The sequence below is a fragment of the Bombina bombina genome, chromosome 3 (assembly GCF_027579735.1).
Source record: "Bombina bombina isolate aBomBom1 chromosome 3, aBomBom1.pri, whole genome shotgun sequence".
In the NCBI taxonomy this organism is placed as follows: Eukaryota; Metazoa; Chordata; class Amphibia; order Anura; family Bombinatoridae; genus Bombina; species Bombina bombina.
The window spans coordinates 853,191,416-853,215,062 of NC_069501.1; positions in this window are offsets into that span (position 1 = coordinate 853,191,416).

Here is a 23,647-nt window from a genome sequence, read left to right on the forward strand (position 1 = left end):
TCACTGTTTGTAAGTATTAGATCTAATATAGCTTCCTTACGAGTTGGTTCCTTGACTAATTGTTCAAGTGATTCCCCTAGCAGAGATTCAAGAATATACCTGCTTCTAGCCGATCTAGCAGAAGGAATCTTCCAGTCTATATCTGGCAAATTAAAGTCCCCCAGTACTATAACCTTACCCTTCATGGTCATTTTGGTTATTTCATCTAATAACAGATTGTCCAGTTTTTCATCCTGCAATGGAGGCCTATATACAACCCCTATTCTAAAAACATTTTTATCTCCAATTTCCAAAGTCACCCAAATACTTTCCACCTCATCATTTGTTCCTACAATTTCAGTAACCTTTATATTTTCATTTACATACAAAGCAACTCCTCCACCTTTCTTTCCTACTCTGTTCTTTTTAAATAACCTGTATCCAGGTATGACTATGTCCCAGTCATGCAAATCATTGTACCATGTTTCTGTTATAGCTACTAAATCCAAGTTGTCCCTAGTCATTATTGAAATGAGTTCAGGTAATTTATTTCCTAAGCTGCGAGCATTTGTGCTCATGGCACGAAGAATTTTTCTACTAGAATTTCTAGAATTGTTACTTGGACTAACAGTTTTGGCATGCTGTGGGGGGCAGGTGGATATATTAATGCTACCCCCCTTTATTAGTTTAAATGATTTCTAATAAAGTATTTGAACTCCTCTCCCAGATACTCTGTTCCTTTAGCATCCAAATGCAAGCCATCTCTCCTAAATAACCTAGTATCTTTCCAAACAGAGCTATAATGGCCAATAAAACCAAATCCTCGTTCCCTGCACCACTTATCTAACCAAGAATTAAATGTTGTTATCCGCTCCATCTTTCCTGCTTCCTGGTCATACACAGGTAAAATAGCAGAAAATGATATTATTCATTGAAGAGGTAACAGATGCAACAAGCCTGAGAAGGAGACTGAAAGGAACGCATGTAGATTTAAACAACTTTCTAATTTACTTCTATTGTCAAATTTTCTTTGTTCTCTTGGTACCCTTTGTTTAAAAGTAGGGACATAAGCTCAGGCAGCAATGTTGCAAGAATGTTTGCCATTTGCAAGAGCACTAGATGGTGCTCTATTTCCTGCCATGTAGCACGCTAGACACCTACCTAGGTATGTAGTGAGAGAGGGGGATCCAATGGCACTACCTGGTGATGAAGTGACTGCACCCTATAAAGAATAATAACTATTTAGCTTATCAGGTAATAGGGTGGAAGGTGCTGCGATAGTAAAAGAATGGATACAACAACCATTCAAGAATACACAAAGAGCACTTAATGCAGACACATAATTAAATCATGACTGGTATATGGATACAAGCTGGGCCAAGAGACAATTCGCTGAGTATCAATTTAAAACATAACTTTGACTGAAAAACGCTACAAACAGGAAATTTAAAATGCTGGGATGTGCAATTAAAATATAAAGCTAGAGAGGATTATGGTTCAATAGTACCAGAATGTGGACCAAATACAAGATTTAGATGTCTAATTAAAGGCCGCAATGTGTGTGTGAGAGTATCAGTGTGATTGGTGTAAACATAGGCTGAATAAAGTGCTCATATTGGGATCATTTCCCAAGTAGGGTAACAGTGTTACCTATATTTGGTGCAATGTATACAAATAGAAATACTTATAAAATAGCCACATAAGTATGATGTAGGTGGATACAAAAGTATCAAATCTCTGATGTATAACTGCTTGTAATGCCAGATATTGTAAGGTATAAATACAAATGATAATGTCTGGTTTTGGCACTAATAGTAGACTGAAGTTAGTAGCACATACATGTCACTAGTTATTTATAATGACTTCAAGGGTATAAAATATACTTATGCAGCATATAAAGGGTAATGTTAATATATAGTTGCAGTGATTACTGAAGTAATACCCCGTGTCAGCATAAGACTCATGAATAAATAAAAAGTGTGGCAATGTCAGTCTGCTGCAGACAGCCGAGCAGTGGAACCAGTTAGTTAAATATGCAGTGAATCAAGTATCTATTTAAATCATATCACATACTGAATTACATATGTATATATGCAAAGACAAAAGGAGCGCTGAGCTACAGATAATTTCACAAATAAATTCACCATTTAGTGACAGTGAGTGTACCGATTGGCCGGATCAGCTGTTATGTGCTTTGTTTACACAGCTGAATACACGTGATGACGTAATCCGTGCCATTGATCGGATACACACTGCCATTTTGAACGCTGCTAGGTGTCTCTCTGCCTCTTCGTATTCATGTGTGAACTTTCAGGTACAATCTGGTGTTAGAGCTAGTGTTGAATATGCTGATGCATTGTATATGATGGTCCAGTTTATCCGTTTGCCCGATCTAGTATATTGATCCCATTTCAAGTCTGTTACCGTCATTGTTTAAATTTAGATGATAACAGCTTTTGTATATTTAGGATCATTTTTAACCTTTTATGCTATGGTCGTTGTTCACTTAATTTTGTCCTTATTGATAGGAGGAATAGAGGGTGTATAATTAGTTTGTTTAGTGTGGTTGCTAGGACAACCACTTGGCGGTTTTTTGTTTTGAACTAAGGGGTGGGGTCTGATTTCATTGGATGTTTGTTCTATAAATGTGTTCATTTCACTGTGTTACTTTGTTACTGTCACAATAATAGCAGGTTTTTTAAAAGTCCAGAGAGTGCAAGCCATTGTTCATCTATGCTATTTTCCTGCATGCACCCTGGCAAGCTGACTGAAGTGAGAGTGCTCTCCTGCTGTTAATATATATGTATATATATATATATATATATATATATATATATATATATATATATATACATATATATATACAGTATATAGTATATATACTGACTATCTATAGGTATGGGGTATCGCAAGCTCACCAGCATATTATTATATTTACCTGTGTGTGTACTTGTCTGTAACCCATTGTGGAAAAATACTGTGACTGTGTGGTCAGTCAGTGACACACAAAACAGTAGTTTTCTATAAAGGGTTACAGACAAATACACACACAGGTAACGTTTATATTAATATCAAGACAGCCAGCACAGCACACAATTATTTAAAAATAAAAAAATCACCAGAGCAGCACACACTTACTTTAAATTACTGCACTGCAGACTAGTCACTTTCTGGCTCTGCTCCTCATGTGCATGAAGTGGTGGGTTAAGGGTGAGGAGGAGTCTCTCTAACTAATGCTGCCTGTCTGAATCACTGACTGAAGCAAGCTTGCAAGCAGCAGCCTATGAGCAGCATCTCCAGACCGGAGTCCCCACTCACAAGACCACTCAGTCACACTCTTGCACCACCTGACTGTTCTTTCTCCATGCCCTCCCCAACAGGGTCCCTGGGCACTGGCCATAGAACTTCTATGTGGTACCTGGGGGGCCTTTTGGGGGAGCCATGGAGTGCTCTTTTACAGGGGGCCAGAGGCCGAGGGATGTGTGCAGGGCCCTAGGCAAAATTACAGCATAGAATGCCTCTACCGGGAACACAAAATACTTCAAAGAAATGTAGGACACTGTACTATGCCACACAAACACACAGATATACAGTACATACACACAGATACATACATCCACACACACACAAGGGTACATACATACAGATACCTTACATACATACACTATCTACGTCACCTACATCTATAGGGATAATCACACACACACATACTCAAAACACACACATACTCTCTCTAAAAATTACACACACACACATAGAGAAGCAGAAGAAAACATTTGTAAATGTGGTTAAGAGTCTGGCACACATTTGCTCAATATCTTTGTTTTTCCCTGCACCTTAATTCCTTGCTGAGATCTTAAAGGGACACTGAACCCCCATTTTTTTATTTCATGATTCAGATAGAGCATGCAATTTTAAGCAACTTTCTAATTTACTCCGATTATCAATTTTTCTTCGTTCTCTTGCTATCTTTATTTGAAAAAAAGGCATCTAAGCTAAGGAGCCAGACACTTTTTGGTTCAGACACTAGACAGCACTTGTTTATTGGTGGGTGAATTTATCCAGGTTGTTCACTAAAAATGGGCTAGCATCTTAACTTACATTCTTGCTTTTCAAATAAAGATACCAAGAGAATGAAGAAAAATTGATAATAGGAGTAAATTAGAAAGTTGCTTAAAATTGCATGCTCTATCTGAATCACAAAAGAAAAAAATTAGGGTTCAGTGTCCCTTTAATTTAAAACCTAAACAAACAATTGAAGAAAAAAATAACAACAAAAAAAGGATACTAACAACAGGTCAAAAGACACTGACAGCAGCACTGAAATGGGACAGGACTCACTGACAGTAACACTGATTAGCAGAAGTGGCACAGGGATATGGCTCACTGACAGCAGAAGTGGTACAGGAACAGGGCATGCTGACAGCAGCACTGAGCACTAATACAGGGTAGGGCTCACAGACAGTAGCAGTGGCAAAGGAGCCGGGCATACTGCCACCAGCATTGGTGCAGGAACAGGGCATGCTGACCGTAATACTGATGACTGACACTTTGTAAAACACACTGATAAAAGTACTGACACGGGCAGAGCTCACTGACAACAGCAGTGGAATGAGCAGGCGGACAGAGATCGCCACAATTCAACCCGATCGAGTACGATCGTGTTGATTGACACCTCCCTGCTGGCAATTGGCCGTGAGTCTGCAGGAGGTGGCGTTACACCAGCAGCTCAGAAGAGCTGCTGGTGCAATGCTGAATATGGAGAGCGTATTGCTCTCCGTATTTAGCGATGTCTGTCGGACCTGATCCCCACTGTCGGATCAGGTCCGACAGACATTTGGTAAATAGGCCTCAAAGGCTTAAATACTCCTCCCACTTCCCTCATCCCCCAGTCATTCTTTGCCTTTCATCCCAGGTGGTTGACAGAGAAGTGTCAGAAGTTTTCGATAGTCTCTTGAGGAGGGTAGTAATCTTTGGCATGGGACTAGAGTTTTAAGTAGTCTTGTCAGCCTCTCAGTGAGAGGATGGGTGAAAGTTAGAGTCCGGAGATGCAGGGAGATTCTTTCTGCGAAACTATCCCGACTCATATTAACAGCTCCACAAGAAATCAGCATTGATGAGTTTTGCTGCCTGCTTTTTTCTCTCAAGTCCATGGCAGAAGCGACGCTACTTTTTGTCACAGTTTAAGGGCTGTGTTCCACTGCGTAGATTCTGGTAACATCATTTTATCATGGATGTATTGTAATTACAACTGTTTCTCCGAGAGGGGTTACAACCTTTCGGTGATAACTTTAACATAGGGTCTCTGTGAGGCTCCTTTTTGTATCTAGGAATCAAGGGTTATAATCTCCTGAGGGGGGTTATTGGACAGGGTGGTTTATAATCATGTATGTTATGTAATTCTGTCTGCTACTGGGTAGTATTGCTTTGGCTCATGGCTATTTTGGAACATAATGGCCTATGTCTAGTGACCAGCGCTTTTGCATGGACTGCACGGTTTACCTTGTGACTCCATTTCTGCATTCCTGACCGTGTGCCAATGGAGAAATCCTGGTCCGCTGGTGTCTGGTTCTCTGGAGGTGGCGAGTGCCCCAGCCATTGGGGATGTAAGGTACCGTTTAGATTTTTCTTATTGGTCCATCTTTTATTCAGTGTCCCAGTTATGGAGGATTCTGATTTTTTGGAGACGGATGTCTCTGATTCAGACTCTACTTCTTGCGAAGAATATGAATTGGCCCGAATGATACATGACCATTAGTTATGTTCCGAATGTTGTTTTAGAGTGCTCTTTCCTCGGAATCGGGGAATCAGGTGCCCACTGAGCCATCCGCCTCTGGGGATTCTATGTCACACATATGATTATTATCCCTGTATCTTTAACTAGTCTCCTTCTCTTTCTCTCTATGAAGTCAGAATCCTATAAAAGGCACCTGTTCCATATGGGAGGTGCTTGGTTATCATTCAAGCTTGTGTGTTTGTTTTTCCAGAAGCCTGTTGCTAATCACCATGCTGTTTTAATTTGGCTTTCCTCCTGCATTTCCTTTCTGGATTGTCTCTGCCTGGGATCATCTATCCGGTAGCGCTACCGCTTTTGCTCTCTTTTCCAGCTTCTTGTATCCGGATTCAGGTACACTTATTTCAGCATGTCTAAACCAGCACTTCTAATTTGTATGCTCTCAGTGTGCAGTCAATTTCTAACCTCTTATTCAGCTGCTGCTGATTACCTGCGAAACATTGCGTTGCCTTTACAAACCTCCTTATTAACTGCTGCTGCTGTCATTCTGCTTAACATTGTGCATCCATTACAAATATTCTCACCAACTGTTACTGCTGATTATCTGTATAACTTTATATATCTTTTTGCTGATATATATTTAACTATATCTGAACCTGGGACTTCCTCAGCTGTGTCCACTACATTCCTCTGCTTTGGGGATATTCTAATCCAGCTACTCCTCTAAATTCGACTATACTAAATTGCAGAGGAAACGAAAGTCATTTCTCCTATAAATCCTTTCCAGTTATTTTTTCATGCATACAAATACACCTTTTGTTCTAACTATTTCTGGTGTGTATTTAAATACCTTCATACATACATACATTCATATGCAGGAATTTCAGGTCTCCTTTTGCTAGCACATTTGAGGTGTGGTAGATAACCAAGCCCATTTTTGTATAAATATATATATATATATATATATATATATATATATATATATATATATATATTAAACATAAATAAATAAATTAATTAATTTAAAAAAAAATTAAAAAAAAATTATATACATATAATAATATGCAGCATTCAGAGATGGCATCACATTTAGAGAACCTCACTCAAAGAGTTGCTATCCTCACTCAGCAATTACAAGATTTACACACAGAGAATCAGAATCTTAAAGCTGCAGTGGCTAACCTGTCGGCTGCATGTCATGTACCCCCTGACAACCCAGAACCAGCCGTCAGTCCCCCTGAAAGTTTTTTCGGCGATCGTTCACAGTATCGTGAATTAAAAAATTCATGCAATCTCCTCTTTATGCTTAAACTGAAGACTTACAATACTGACCAGATTAAGGTGTGCACTGTCATTTCCTATCTTAGGGGGGAGCCCAGGATTTGGGCCAATACCTTTTTTGAGTCCAATGACCCTATCCTAAACTCTCTGGACCAATTCTTTGCTACAATGTCTTCCCTGTATGCAGACCAAGACACCCAAATCACGGCGGACACTGCTCTAAGAAGCATAAAACAGGGGAAAAGGCCGGTTGAAGACTTCATTGTGGAGTTTAAGAGGAGGGGGAGAGACTCGCAATGGAATTACATCAGTCTTCGTAACCAGTTCCGTCTCAGTCTTACTGAAAGTTTAAAAGATGAACTATCCAGAGTGGAACTACCAGACACACTTGAAGAACTCATGACCTTAGCTACTTCTATAGACAGAAGACTCTGTGAGAGGAGATCGGAACGTTCTCACACAGATCAACAATACAGATGCTTCTCTACCACTCAAGTTGCTATTGCATTCAGATTCACTAAACCTGCACCTATGGAGAAAGGATTTGTAAGAGGACTCCTTTGAAGAAAAGCAACACAGAAGGCGTCAAAAACTATGCCTCTACTGTGCTTCCAAAGAACACAATGTCGGGACATGCCCTTCCTTGAGAAGGACGCACTCTTGTAAGAACCAACTGGAAGCTCATTGTTTCTCTGTGCATACAACTTCTCCTACTTACCTTACTCTTTCAGCATCTTTTCAGTGGGATCAAAACGATCTACAACTTAACCCTATCCTTGATTCAGGAGCTTGCGGAAATTTCATTGATTCAGAACTCGTTAGAAGGAGCAAAATACCTACTATAAAAAAAATCAAATTCTATATCCCTCAGCGTGATTGATGGATCTTGCATTGCCAATGGAACCATCACCCACCATACAATACCCATACTGATGACTACTACTTCTGGGCACACAGAACATATTGTATTTGATATCATACCTTCTCCCCTCTACCCCGTAATACTTGGAATCACCTGGTTACGGCTCCATTCACCAACTATATCCTGGCATGACTCTAAATTGGATTTCCAGTCCTCCTATTGCAACCAAACCTGTTTACAACATGGAATTGTTATGCAGGCAACAACGCCATCTTTACCATCTGATTATGTTGATTTTCAAGATGTCTTCAGTAAAAAAGATGCCGAGACCTTACCACCCCATAGGCCTTATGATTGCCCTATTGATCTAGAGCCTGGGGCAATCAATCCATACGGGCATATATATCCTCTTTCTGAGCCAGAACTCCAAGAACTAAAGACATATCTAGAAGATAACTTACGAAAAGGCTTCATAAGGCCCTCCACCTCTCCAGCAGGTGCTGGCATGTTCTTTGTAAAGAACAAGGACAAAAGTCTTCGACCCATAATAGACTACCGCTTACTCAACAAAATAACTCTAAAAAACAAATACCCTCTACCTTTGATCCCTGAGTTGATTGAAAGGCTTCAAAAGGCAAAAATATTCACCAAGCTGGAATTTTAGAGGAGCCTATAATTTAGTACGCATCAAAAAGGGTGATGAATGGAAGACTGCATTCCGCACCCGATATGGCTTATATGAATATCTTGTCATGCCATTCGGTCTTTGTAATGCGCCCGCCACCTTTCAGTTTTTTGTCAATTATGTTTTTCGGGATCTTCTCGATGTTTGTGTAGTCATCTATTTAGATGATATTTTAATATACTCTAGTTCAGAACCTGAACACAAGAAACATGTACGTTGGGTGCTTTCTAGACTTTGCACACACCAACTATATGCAAAACTTGAGAAATGCATCTTCAACGCCACAGAGATCACTTTTCTTGGATACAAACTCACTCCTGGTGGAATCCATATGGAAGAGGATAAAATTGATACAATCTTACAATGGCCTGTACCAAGGAATAAAAAATCTTTATAACAATTTCTCGGATTCACCAACTTCTATAGGAAGTTTATCCACAACTTCTCCGCTATTGTTAAACCACTTACCCGGTTGACTGGTGCTACTACCTACACTTGGACAGATGAGACCCAATTGGCTTTTGATTTACTTAAAAAAGCTTTTACTTCCAAACCAATTCTGCAGATGCCAGACCCTTCACTTCAGTACATATTGGAGGTGGATGCATCTGAATATGCATTAGGTGCCATCCTATCACAGAAACAACCAGACACCGGAATAATACACCCAGTTGCTTACCATTCTCGAAGCCTCTCCGAAGCAGAGATTCATTATCCAGTAGGTGAGAAGGAACTGCTATCCATAAAAGTTGCTCTTGAAACGTGGAGACACCTTCTAGAAGGTACTGAGCAACCCATTATAATATACACGGATCATAGAAATCTTCAGTTCCTTAAGGAAAGTAACAAAAGCAAAAAGAATTTGAGAAGCACGGAGGCACAGCTGGTTAACACATTTATTGGACAGGATATCCAAACAACTAGACAAACATAGTGTTCGGAGGGACTCAGCCCCCAGTTAAAAATACAGAGAAAAAAAAAATACAGAGGAAAAATAACGGTTTTCCGGTTTCTGCCATCACCCCAGGCTAAGCTGCATTATAATGTGCTGTATAAATATGCCAGGTTTAAAGTACCTGCTGAATTTCTGTACCTGGTCACGGGGAGGTTGCACTGAGCTCAGTCTGAAGTGGGAGTGTAAATTGACATTGCCTACGCAAACAGAGGGAGCGTGTGATATTAACACACCAGATTGATTGCTGCAATAGGAGGGTGTGAATTCCCGGCAACCAGTCGCGGTGAGGGCTAGGATTTTTAAACCACACTAGGTTTACATGTATTTTATCTTGGCTATGAGTAAGGCTCATGCCGAAACGCGTTAGCCAATGTTATTGCTAGCTCCTTAAGTTATTTTTCCTCTGTATTTTTAACCGGGGGCTGAGTCCCTCCGAACACTATGTTTGTCTAGTTGTTTGGATATCCTGTCCAATAAATGTGTTAACCAGCTGTGCCTCCGTGCTTCTCAAATTCTTTTTGCTTTTGTTACTTCAATTTTTTGGTCGGAGTGAGCACGGATAACACAGCTGAGGGCTGCAGGGTCTGGCGGAACGATTGAGAGCGCTTGTGGGACATGGGACCGAGAGTTACCTTCTACTGTCAGTGACATCTCTGCAAACTGCATCCCAGGTGTGAAACAAATTAGGCCGCTGGAGATTTGCAAACAATGAGATATGTGCAGAATCGCTGCAAGGTAATTGTGTTACCATTCATCTAACAGAACTGTTTTTGTAACTGCATGAACTTGTGGGTAACCGTAAGGTCAGTTCCCCACACTGTCTATTAACGTGTGGAGGGAGGAACCCCTGTTTGTTATTTGGATGAGCGCTTAAACCCCAGGGTAATTGGATTTGAGTGTTCTGTGCAAGCATAAATATACAAGTACAGATACCTGAAAGGTATACGAAGTCCACTCTTGTTATCAGCATATTTTGTACCCTGAGCTATTTTTAGACCCATTCTCCTGTTTCCTCTATTTGTGCTTAAGGAAAGTAAGACACTATCTTCAAGACAGGTACAATGGAGCCTTTTTTTTGAGAGATTCAACTTCCAGATCACCTACAGACCCGGTTCCTTGAATGGTAAGGCGGACTCTTTGTCTCGAATGTATCCAAACACAAAACTTAGTTCACCCACTACCATTATTCCACAAGACCGTATCATTGGTATGGTTACTGATTTCTCTACTAAGTTAAAAAGCAATCTTCTTACCGATGTTACCATACCCATACACCAGTTACATGTATCATCTGACAACCTATATTACAGAGACCAACGACTATATATTCCACCTTCTCTCCATATTGAGGTACTGCAAAGAATTCATGATAACCCTTTATCTGGTCATCCAGGTATACAAAGGACTTTGGAACTTCTTCAGCGGGACTTTTGGTGGCCTAACATGCAGGATCAGGTTCATGATTATGTCACTTCTTGTTCAGTTTGTGCTACTTCCAAACCTAACACAAGTTCTCCTTACGGATTACTAATCAGTCTACCCATATCGCAGAAACCATGGGAATCCATTTCAATGGACTTCATTGTGGAGTTGCCTCCTTCTCAAAATCATAACACCATATTCGTTGTGGTGGACCAGTTAACTAAGATGGCTCACTTCATCCCTCTCACAGCACTGCCTACTGCTCCGCAGACTGCTCAAGCTTTCATTAGTAATATCGTGAAATTACATGGATTACCAACCAGCATCATATCTGATAGAGGTGTCCAATTCACTTCCAAGTTCTGGAGCGAGTCATGTAAGGCTTTATAAATTGAAAATAAATTCAGCAGTGCGTATCACCCACAAACGAATGGCTTGACTGAGAGGACAAAATCAATGGCTAGAGCAGTACATACAATGTTTTACCACTCATTTGCAGGATGACTGGTATTCTCTACTTCCCTTAGCTGAATTTGCCTTCAACAATAACTTTAACTCATCTACAAAACATAACCATTCTTTGCAAATTACGGGTTCCATCCCTTTTTCCATAACCTTGCAACCCGTTCCTCTTGCAATATAGCAGTTGGACAGACCATATCCACAATTCAGGACACTATGAACATGATTCGGACTAACATCAAGTCCGCTCAACAATGTCAGAAGTTTTATTATGACCTACATAATGTCACCCCCCTGTATATCAAGTTGGTCAAATGGTGTGGTTGTCTACAAAAAACTTGAAGCTCCACACACCCTCTAAGAAATTAAGCAAGTTGTTAATCGGACCTTACCCTGTGCTGAAAATCATCAATCCCAATGCTGTCACCTTGCAGCTTCCCCATCACCTTAGTATACATCCCACTTTTCACATCTCCTTGCTTAAACCATTTCAATCTAATCCATTCCCGCAACGGCTTGTACAGCCTCCTCAATCAGTCATGATTGATGGAGAAGAGGAATATGAGATTGATTGCATTCTTGACTCCAGGTATCATAGATGTCAGCTCCAGTATCTTGTCCACTGGAAGGGCTATGACTCTTCGAAGATTCCTGGATTTCTTCTTCACAGATTCATGCTCCCTGCTTGTTGCGGATTTTTCTCTGCCTTCATCTGAATAAACCCGGGGTCAACCCGGGATGGCTTCCTTGAGGGGGGAGTCACACATATTGTTATTATGCCTGTACCTTTAACTAGTCTCCTTCTCTTCCTCTCTATGAAGTCAGCATCCTATAAAAGGACCCATATGGGAGGTGCTCAGTTATCATTTAAGCTTGTGTGTGTTTGTTTTTCCTGAAGCCTATTGCTAATCACCATGCTGTTTTAATTTGTATTTCCTCCTGCATTTACTTTCTGGATTGTCTCTGCCTGGAATCATCTATCCGGTAGCGCTACTGCTTCTGCTCTCTTTTCCAGCTTCTTGTATCCAGATTCAGGTACACTTATTTCAGCATTTCTAAACCAGCACTTCTAATTTGTATACTCTCAGTGTGCATTCAATTTCTAACCTCTTATTCAGCTGCTGCTGATTACCTGCAAAACATTGTGTTGCCTTTACAAACCTCCTGCTGCTGCTGTCATTCTGCTTAACATTGTGCATCCATTACAAATATTCTCACCAACTGTTACTGCTGATGAACTGTATAACTTTATATATCTTTTTGCTGATATATATTTAACTATATCTGAACCTGGGACTTCCTCAGCTGTGTCCACTACATTCCTCTGCTTTGGGGATAATTCTAATCCAGCTACTCCTCTAAATTCGACTATACTAAATTGCAGAGGAAACGTGGAAAGTCATTTCTCCTATAAATCCTTTCCAGTTTTTTTCCCTGCATACAAATACACCTTTTGTTCTAACTATTTCTGGTGTGTATTTAAATACCTTCATACATACATACATTCATATGCAGGAATTTCAGGTCTCCTTTTGCTAGCACATTTGAGGTGTGATATTCTATTTCCCACTAGACGAGTTCCCTACCACAAACTCTTACTACGCATGCAGGTAACCTAAACGCTACTTATCCTTCTATGGAGTGTGGCCTGTTCCCACCGGAGGTTGCGACATGGTTCCGCATGGCCATATCTTTGACGCTGGAGCATCTGTACCTCCCGGGAGTGTGCTTACGATATTGTCCGTGTTCCATTAACCTGGGCTCATCGGGCATGGGATTGCCTGGTCCAGTTCAGCCCACCGGGGGAGCGACTGCCCCTGAGGCCTTAGGGGGTCAACCTTCGGGCCGGTGTTCTTCTTTTGTCCCGGTGGAGGTATGTTGCACCTTTCTTTATAGACTGGTGCGCCTTCGTGTTCTACTAAGGCACGGTTTTGGCGTTGCTGGAGGATTCCACTCTTAATGGGTCTGGGGATTCTCAGTCTTAATCTTCGACTGGCTTGCATGTATAGACAGAAGGGGATGGAGTAATTTCCTTATAGTCTTTGTTATTTGTGTATCGTTTTCCAGTTTTGAGCTTGGAAGTCTCAGACCCCTGTTGGGCTTGTCCTGTGGGTCTGTCTGTTCTTCCTGGGCGATAATCTACGGGTTGCCTTTTCTTATTTTCATCCGTTGAGGATGATTTTTATTTGGTCTAAAGCTCATGTTGTGGTGTGATGTTTCCTTCAGGAACTTTCTTCTCTGGAATTGATACTCGCGATTTTGTGGTTGCACTGTTTATGTCTGTCTGACTGTTATTTATCCCTCAATCTCGGAGGAGACTCTATGTGGCCTTGACAGTGCAGGAACCCTTGGTTTCAGGCTGGTCCTGACTGGGTACAAATCCTTCTGTCTTTAAAGCCTAGTTAAGACACGTGGTGCCCTTTTTATGTCAGGTTGGTCCGGTGAGGGTGCCTAGTGATCACAATGTGATTTGTGTTGTTTTCTTGTTTTATTTTACAAGCTTCAACTAGCATCCTGAGAGGACTTGAGGGTCCGTGGTTGCTTAGGGGCATAGAGGATTGATTCAGTCCTCATTCGCCTTTCAATCTAATGGGCCGGGACTCCATTGAGATCCGCAGCGACATACTCAGTCGTTTCTGATTTTTCCGTGAACTAGAGTGTTCCTTCCCATTGTGGGTTGGAGGCTTGGAGTATTTAGGTCCTTCATCCCGCTGTTCTTACGGTTTTGCATTTCATGGTATCTTTGGAAGTGTCCTTTTAGGACTTGTTCCTTTTAGAGGTTCTCTACCTTTAGGTTGAGACTTTCTGGACTTTGTCTGTTTTTTCTGGCTGTTTTGGCTGCTTAATTAGTAAGTGAAGGCCGTGAGGCTCTGTCTTCCTTTGGGAGTTAGTCGTCTCCATATTGGGGCGATAGGAGGTGTTGTCTCTTTTTCCAAGCTTTTTGCTTAGGGGATGTTTTTCTGCCTGGGTTCAGAATGCTTTGCATTCTTCTCCCTTGGGTGTGGTCCTCTGGAACGTTAATCTGAAAGGATTATGGAGACTAGCCCTTCTTTCTACTCTCTTAGGGTGACTCTGTTCTCATTCTCATTTCCCTTAGTGTTGTCCTTGGGGCCTTTTGGCTGTAGAGAAATGCGTGACTTTGTCGCGGTTTATCACCTTGTGGCCTCCTGCTAAGGGTGTTCTCTTCCCTTTGGGCTGGGAATTGCGAATGAGTCCTGTACCCGTTCTCTGGGTTTCCCGGGTCTCTTCCCCTGTGAGGTCTGATTGCTTCAGAAGGGGTATCTTGTGTTCCCTGAGGGTGTCTTTCATTCTAGGATGATTCTGGGTCCCGGGTCCAGGGTTCTTATCTTGGATCCTTCTTGGATGTCTGGAGACTTATGATCCTGTAGACTGGTTCGGGACGACCCATTTTTTTCATTGACCCTATGTTGCGACATAGGGGCTAGCTCATTGGCTTGCAAGCAGGAAGGCAGAGGTCACATCCACCTTCGGGTACTGGTTATAAACTGTGTGCTCCTTTTCATGGGGAGTTTTTTCTCTGGTGGACATGTACGCTGTTTTTATTTGTGCCCTTCCCTTTTGAGGGGATAGTGTGTCTTCCTTATGAGCTGGGGTTTCCTCTCTCTGGAGGGTCATTGTCCTGCCCTGTGGGTAGGAGGTTGGACCAGGTGTCTTATTTCTGTAGGGGGCAGCATCTGCTGCTCTGTGGGCTCCGTTCCACCTGTTGGAAATGGATCTCTCTATGTAGAGACTGTATAATAAAGTTGTGACAGGTCTTCCTATGGATCTATTGCATTTTTCTCTCCAGGTCCTAGGGGGTTCTCCTTGGGAGTACATTATTTGGAGGAGCGGAATGGGTTAGCACCCGAGCTCTGTTGGGGTGGGTGAGTCCCCCCTTTTTTCTTTCCATTCCCTGGGGGCTTGTGGTTGGGGTCTTCTGTCCCCCCTGTCTATTGGACATGTCTGTCGCTTGGGCTGGTATGGTGTTGGAGCAGGATCTGAGATCTGTTGCTCTGCTATATCATCCTCGAAGCATTCAAGGTACAGTAAGCTTCTTTGAGGTTTCTCTTTTCTCCATCAAGATTTGTGGGACTGGCAGCTCTTAGATAGCCTGCGGCGTTATCCGCTGGTTAGTGGATTCTTAGCAATCTGAAGGATCCTATCTTCAGCTACCTTCTACTTGCCCTGCAAGTATTTAAGTTTCAGAGTCATTTTTAGATGACTGCAGCGTGCAGTGTTTTTGCTTCAGATGTTGTTTGTCAGTCCTATCTGAGCTTGCTGCACGAGGTTTCTGAATATTTTGGTATTTTGAGCTACCTTTTTGCGACTTGGGGACCTTTGTTTTCTGTTGCTTTCTAGAGTGTGGTTGCACTGTGTTAGGGGAAGATGCTCTCTCTGTTTCAGACTCCCGGCCTTATCCTGTTTCTTTATTTCTGGGGTCTGGGCGTTGCCTCCCCTTGTTTGTATGAGACTGGTTGGGTCTCTGTTAGCCTGACCCGGTTTCTCTGTTTTTTTGCTCTGTGCCCTTTTTTACTTTTTTTTCTGGAGTTCCTTATGCTAGCTGGACAGCTAGCTCAACATACTAATTCACTGTGGCTACTTTACACTGTAGCAAACCGAGGGTTGCATGTTGGATCCCCGGCAGGGTCTACTCAGCCTTTTCTCCTTTCGAGGTTGATAAAATTAAAAAAAAAAAAAAAAATTGTATTTGAGAAGTTAGATTTGTATTTGTATGTCACAATGATAAAGAATCACACACGCTTGCCATTTTGACAGCAATCTTATTCCATAGTTAAGCACCTTATGTTTAAGAGAAATATTAAAACAGTATGTGATTGTAAAAAAAAAAATTCAAATCAGCAAATAGGATGAGAGCTACTGAAATCCTATTGGCTGATTTCAGTAGCTCTCATCCTATTGGCTAATTTGAATTTGAAGATCTAAATCAGCCAACAGGAATGCAACTGACGCCTTTTTTAAATGCGTACTTTGCATTCAATCCTCAATGTGCGATGGTGATCGTACGAATACAAAGAGGATCCTCCATGCGCCATGGCTCTGTGGTCCAAGGTCTTCAGTTCCCCCTGTCATCTCCGCTCTGTGCCAGCTTTGTCCTGGATGAAGATGGAAGAAGTCGCCGGCTCCAAGAAGTCTTCACCGCCGCCTGGAAGAGGACCTTCTCCGCCAAAATTTCAGGAACAGTGAGTACATATTTGGGGCTTAGATTTAGGGGTTTTTTTTGTTTTTTTTTAGATTAGGGATTTTGGGCACTGAAAAAGAGCTGAATGGCCTTTTAAGGGCAATGCCCATACAAATGCCCCTTTAGGGGCAATGGGTAGTTTAGGATATTTTAGTGTTAGATTTTTTATTTTGAGTGGGCTTGGTGGGTGGGCGGTTTTACTGTTAGAGGGGTAAGTTAGTATTTTTTAAGGTAAAATTAAGGTAAAATTAACTTAGGACAATGCCCTACAAAAGGCCCTTTTAAAGGCTATTGGTAGTTTAGTTTAGATTAGGGGGTGTTTTTATTTTGGCATTTTTTTTTCATAGGGATTAGGTTTTATTTTTTTATTTTGGATAATTTGGTTTATTTTTTTCTTTAATGTTAGCCTTTTTTATTTTTTGTAAATTTAGATTTAATTATTGTAATTTAATATTAGGTTTAATTTTTAAATTAATGTTAGGATTTTTATTTGAATTGTAATTTAGGATTTTTTAAATTAATGTAATGGGGGTTAATTTAGGGGATGTTAGGTTAGGGGGGCTTAGTATTTAGTTATTTGCGTTGTGGGGCATGGCGGATCAGGGGTTAATAGTTTTAATAATTTGTGTTGTGGGGCATGGCAGATTAGGGGTTAATAGTTTTAATAGCTAGTTTGCGTTGTGGGGGCATGGCGGATTAGGGGTTAATAACTTTGATAGATACTTTGCGATATAGGGGTTGGCGGATTAGGGGTTAATATATTAGTTATTGCGGTTGGGGTTTGCGGTTGAGAGGTAGATATTGAGCATGCGTTAGGTGTTTGATTTTATTTTAACAGCGAACGATGGGTAAAATATACGCGCCGCACTTGTATGCGGTGCTGTATATGCTATTGAGTGTAGTGTAAGGTCGGGTTACCATAGTAACCTATTAATGTTTTAGATATCAGGCATCGGGTGGAAGCGTTAACACAACGCTAACTTACACCTACACGAAAAGAGCGACTGCACGCAAAGTGGAAATTATTTCAATGGAAACCTGGTACTAAAATGGAGACGTAAATTACTTTTAGCTGTCGGCTGCTTCGGTAGCTTACGGCTCCATTTTTAACGACTCAATGGAAGCAAGCTCATAGTAGGGAATCTGAAGACTTTTGCTTAACCAATACTGGACAATCTTCCCTTAACCTATTTAACAGTGGTCTATTGCAGACTTAAACTACGCTTACTCAGTAAGAGTGGTAATAAAAGGCACTCCAAGTTGGATGAGAATCTCTGAATGACATTTGCAAAGCAGACTACTGTATGAACTGTTCAATGTGTAACTATACTATTGTTTAAAGATTTTTGTACAATACAAAAACAAATTATAAAAAAACATATTTCAACTAAAAACATAAAATTATCCCTGTTTTTTTGTAATTTTTTTTGCTGGCTACTTTTGTTTAGAGACTTTGGCCCATATTTATCAAGCTCCGTACGGAGCTTGAAGGGCCGTGTTTCTGGCGAGTCTTCAGACTCGCCGGAAACACAAGTTATGAAGCAGTGGTCTAAAGGCCGCTGCTCCATAACCCTGTCCGCCTGCTCTGAGCAGGCGGACAGGAATCGCCGGAAATCAACCCGATCGAGTACGATCGGGTTGATTGACACCTCCCTGCTGGCGGCCGATTGGCTGCGAGTCAGCAGGGGGCGGCGTTGCACCAGCAGCTCTTGTGAGCTGCTGGAGCAATGTTAAATGTGGAGAGCGTATTGCTCTCTGCATTTAGCGAGGTCTTGTGGACCTGATCCGCACTGTCGGATCAGGTCCGCAAGACCAATGATAAATAGAGGCCCTTGCCTCATACAAAATCAGTATTTACACTGTACACTCTGGGAGTGTCATCCTAGATCTGTCACACAGATTCCTATAATATGTACACACTGCCCTTTGTAAAATCATTTCAATTTCATGGGACTTATAAATCAAACATAACACATAGGCCTGGATTACAATGTGTGTGTGTGTGCGCATGCGTGTATGAATGTGTCTGTACGTGTGAAATGTTTTATGCTTACATTTTATTTAAATAGTATAGAACAGAACTAATGAGCTACATTGGCTTAACACTCTAGTATTATCCGACATGAATTTTACTGCCCACCCCATATAATTTTATTATGTGAGGAAATTGATGCTCCTGGGCTATCCAACATGCAGATGTTAATGCACACTAGGCTATCGCTTGAGCAATAAAAATTACTTTGTAACTTGTAACTCCTGCCTTTTGGGTAGGGCAAGAGGGACTCCCGTGTTTTGGGGAGCTCACACTACCATCAGTGTTGTGGGTATGAGAAGGTGCAATGTACATGCTGTATTGAGTTTATGAAAAAGTGATCATGGTATCAGGAAATGGAATATTTAGTGTTACTATTTATATAGGACACACTAATTGTTGGGTCATGGCATACAGGGGGAGGGTAAAAAAGGGGGCTGGGCTGAGGGGCCTAACACATTTGTCTTGATCTGGGCCCTGCAAATGCTATGGGCCGCCCTGATGAGTGCAAAAATGGAAGCAGCAAGGGTTGAGTGTTGGTGCTTTTTTGTGCTCTACTTTTAATTTAGGCCATAGTGTTTTTTTCTTATGGATTGGAATATCACTAGTGAGGATTTTAAAAGCTCCTTTTGTTTCTTGCAGTGTGAGCTCATGAAAAAACATTAAACAGCCAAGAGAATATTGGGTTTTCTGGTTAAGCTGAAATGTGTCAAATTTAAAAACCTAGAGAAACCTGTTCTGTCATATACTATGACAACAATTTCCCAGTGAGCCTAAACAGTGTATTCACTAAATGTACTGATCAGGCTATGTATTTTTTTGTGTGCCTCCCTTAACCACTTAACTTCCAGAGATAATTGTTCAGATTATTTGAGATTATAGGCAAAGAGTGCCATAATAGTCCCACTAAGGTTAACAGAGTAGTCTGTAATCACAGGGCATGCTGTATGATGGTGTAAGGATTAAGACAAAGATCTTGTTAAATGGCCCGATTAAAGGGGGCAACTTTATATTGTTTCATACGACTTCATCCCATCACACATGATTATGCTTGTTGAGATAACCTGAATATAAATGTAAGTAATTTGACAGCTAATACACAATTACACGTTCATCATCATCTCTACTTTGAGACATAGGGACATATTTATCAAGCTCTTTACCACTGCTCCATAACCTGCCCGCCTGCTCTGAGGCTTGAATACGATCAGGTTAATTGACACCCCCTGCTAGCGGCATTGTACCAGCAGTTCACAATTGCTAGTGAAATAATAAATGCAGAGAGCGTATGCTGTCGGCACTTATCGATGTGCAGCGGACATGATCCGCAATATTGGATCATGTCCACTCTCAGCATCATAAATAGGCCACAAAGACAGCAGGACACACACAACTTACTAATAACTAGCTGGATCTCTGTGTGAGCTAATTCAAACACAGTGCAGTAGTAGCACAGTTAAACAAGACTGAGCTATACCCTGACCACGCCTGTGGTGTCACATACACCTGTCATTGACATCTCATCTTGTTGAATAGATTAAATAACTTTTTATAGCACTAGAACAGGGTTTTCCAATGTAAGGCCTTAAGGCACAGCCCATCAGTGCTTTTTATCTGCTCTCAACTATTCCCAGGTTGTATAATATTTGTATCATGTAGTTATCTTGCAGTTCTTTCACAGAGAACTTATCTGGCAAACTTCTCGGGTCCGGTAAGATTGGTCTTAGGCTTTGTTTTGTTTTTATTACTATTGGTGCACACTATGTTCACATTTAATCTTTAGGTGACACTTATGTACCCGTGAAGACCTCAATGGATCGATTTACTATTAATATTATTGTTTTTACTTATAAGTTTTATTTTATTTTTTTGGACAGATATTTTTGTGGAATCCACATTTGTAAGTTCCTCAACCATCACACTGAATTTTTTTGACTTAATTTCCTTTTACAGTGTCTTTCACAGACCCTTTTTTTTTTTTTTTTATATTTTTTTATTGAGGCTTAAAAAAAAATTACAATAATAAGCACCATTTGCTCCAAATCACAGTTGCAAACATAGTCACAAAAATTCCATTATACGTTTTAACATGGCCAACATGAGTGCGTAAATGAGTAAAACACAAATATTTCAAACATGGGTAGTAGGGCCATCAAATTTGACTAAGAACATAAAGAGCAAATGTAAGGTAACATAGCCCCTTTTTAACTTTTTTAGTCTAAATTATAAACAGTCAATCTCACAATCTAGGCCCATGTGAAAAAAAGTATAGTAAATAAAAACCAGAACAAACCACTGAACATGTAGAAGAACATAACATAGATTTGGGGGTTAATACGAGACAGTTAGAAATATAAGCTCCACCTATTAGTAAAATGTACTACGACCTATCTTGCTGCTTGAAAAAGCTATCCCACTAGTAGACTAAATATAAATGGGTTGCTTGGTAGAAATACTAGGCTTACTACTGTCCCTATTTGAACATAAGAAATACTAGATATCAATAAGAGAATATGTCTTGTAATCTCATCTACTAATTGCCATCTCACGGATGATCAGTGTAAGAGAGGCATACCTATAGATTAAAATAGGTGTAAAGAGTAGAATATTAGATCCTCAACTAGGGGAATATACTATAATGTACAAAACAACTATGTAACCCTGCGTCTCATATACAGGTATATATAGAGTGCTAGATGCTGTAGTGCGGGTAATCAGTGGATTCGATATTAAAGTAGTAGCTAATATTCTCGGCTATTCAATACATATAGCTCAAGATCAAGCTCTGCAAGCAAATATGTAAGATTAAGAACGTATGCTAGGGCAAAATGGGCATCAATTTACCTAAATAAGAAATTTATGCAATATTAAATTACTAAGATGGGAAACATTATGGAAACGAGTCTCTCAAGTTTTCAAATACAGCATTATCATAATAAGAGACATAGCATACAATACAAGATACTAACAGTGTTGAATGATCAGCAATATGAAAATCTGAAGCTACAAAACAGTAATAGAAAAATCCCTGGAACAAGTTCAAACCGTCTCTTCTAGCATTTAAATCAGCTCACACTTGCGCTTCTTGCAGCTTAGAGAAAACAAAGAGTTCTTAACTGACCCCTGATCTCTCGAGGTCTGTGCCGACATCCCACTGCTGAAGTTCGCATGATCGAGTGTCCAATACAGCAGCGGCTGTCTCAAACTTAACCCACTCCCGTTTTACATAATGAATTTGGGTGATCAGATGCTACATTCGCCTTTAAGCGATCAATTCTCTTCCAGCCTCCCAATCTCATATGCCTCCGATTTTCCTGCTGGCAGCGTATTCCATGGGAAGTATAGCCGCCCCTGTTGAGCCTTAGCAGCGCATGCAGTGCTTTCACATGCGAGTCTGACTCCCGTGGTGTAGACCCACAGATCACAGCTGGAACCTCCGGAGTGGTGAAACAAGGCTGGAGTTGTGCACTTGCCGGATTCTGATCGCAAGTGTTGAAAGCAGGTCCCTTGATGATATCAGACGGAAAGATAGTGTGTGGATCTAGGCTGCAACTCACATTATGCTGCGGTACCAACCACACAGTGTCCTCTGCAGTGTTCTCCTCTTTCCACTCAGCTCCATTTAGGGATACAGATCTCCTCTCCAAACTGATCGGGTGCCCCTTCAGTTCGCCGGGCGGCTTGCGCAGAGAGGTTAGGTCACTGTTTGGGAGGTTTTTACCAAGGGATGAACTTTGCGGGTGCTTGATAGATAGAAACCCAGTATGTGTTTGGATCGGAGACATTAGGGATCTAGTTTGTAGTTCTTGCGGCACTTGCGACTCTCCTTTAGCTCTAGTACATATGCTTTTTAGGGAGGCAAATTCCCCATTTATGATTGCACACAGCTTGTTGAAGTGGGATTCCAGCATGGCTGTAATGTCCCGGCAGATCGGTTTAGGTGCCATCGCCATATTCCAAAGACAGTGCGTGAGTTTTGAGCATATATGTTATGTCCCTTTTCCCTTTAGGTAGTCCTATTTCTGAGGCCAGGGAATATGTATCAAGAATTATCAGTGGCTACGCACTGAATGTTGTGTAGTAAGTAGTACTACTCGTAACCCCCATGGGGGGGGGGGGGATATGCGAAAACCCCGGCTCCAGAAACTGCCAGACACTTTGTAGATGCGGCAGCCTTGAGGCCTAGCTGCTAAATTTAGACAGATCGGTCAATCCAGAGAGATTCCCCCCGGACTGTCAATTTCTTGAATCTTGTAGTATCCCTCTGGCTCCCACTTACAGGATTAATACTTTTGTAAAGAAAAACAATAGAATATTGTACAAAAACACTGTAGTAGAACCAGGAGCTCCCACAAAACACGTCCTGTCTCTGCAGCTGTAGGCTCCGCCCCTCACAGACCCTTTTTATCGGGTGCACCACCCGACTGATTTTTCTGACCACCCGGCTATCATTTTAGCTAATATTAAGCTAAAATTAGCTCATATTAAAAATGTTCAATTTTTATTGCACAAATTATCATTCAATACATTTATGTTAAATTATGCAATTAATTTGTGCTTTGGATAGCAGAAAATAATATAATATTAGAAAATATTACACAGTCCCCACCCGGCTATTTCATGATGCCACCCGGCTACTTCATGATGCCACACGTCTACTTAATGGTGCCACCCAGCTGCAAAAATTTTCTGTGGACTATGACAAGTCAATTTTTCACATTGGAGATATACACATTATTTTTATTTCTATTCTTTCTCTTCTGATTCGATATATGCACACACACATGTGTATATACTGTATATATATATATATATATATATATATATATATATAATTGAGATTGTGTCAAAATATAAATACATAATAAAGGAAAATAAGGTGTAGGTTTGATTACCAATACAAAAGTGCTCCAAATTAGCATGAATAAAGCATATATACAAGTAATCAACATTTATAAGACTATCATAATACAAATGTATATGTCGCTAGGTCTGGAAGGAACACCTGAACCAAACAAATACAAATATAAGTCAG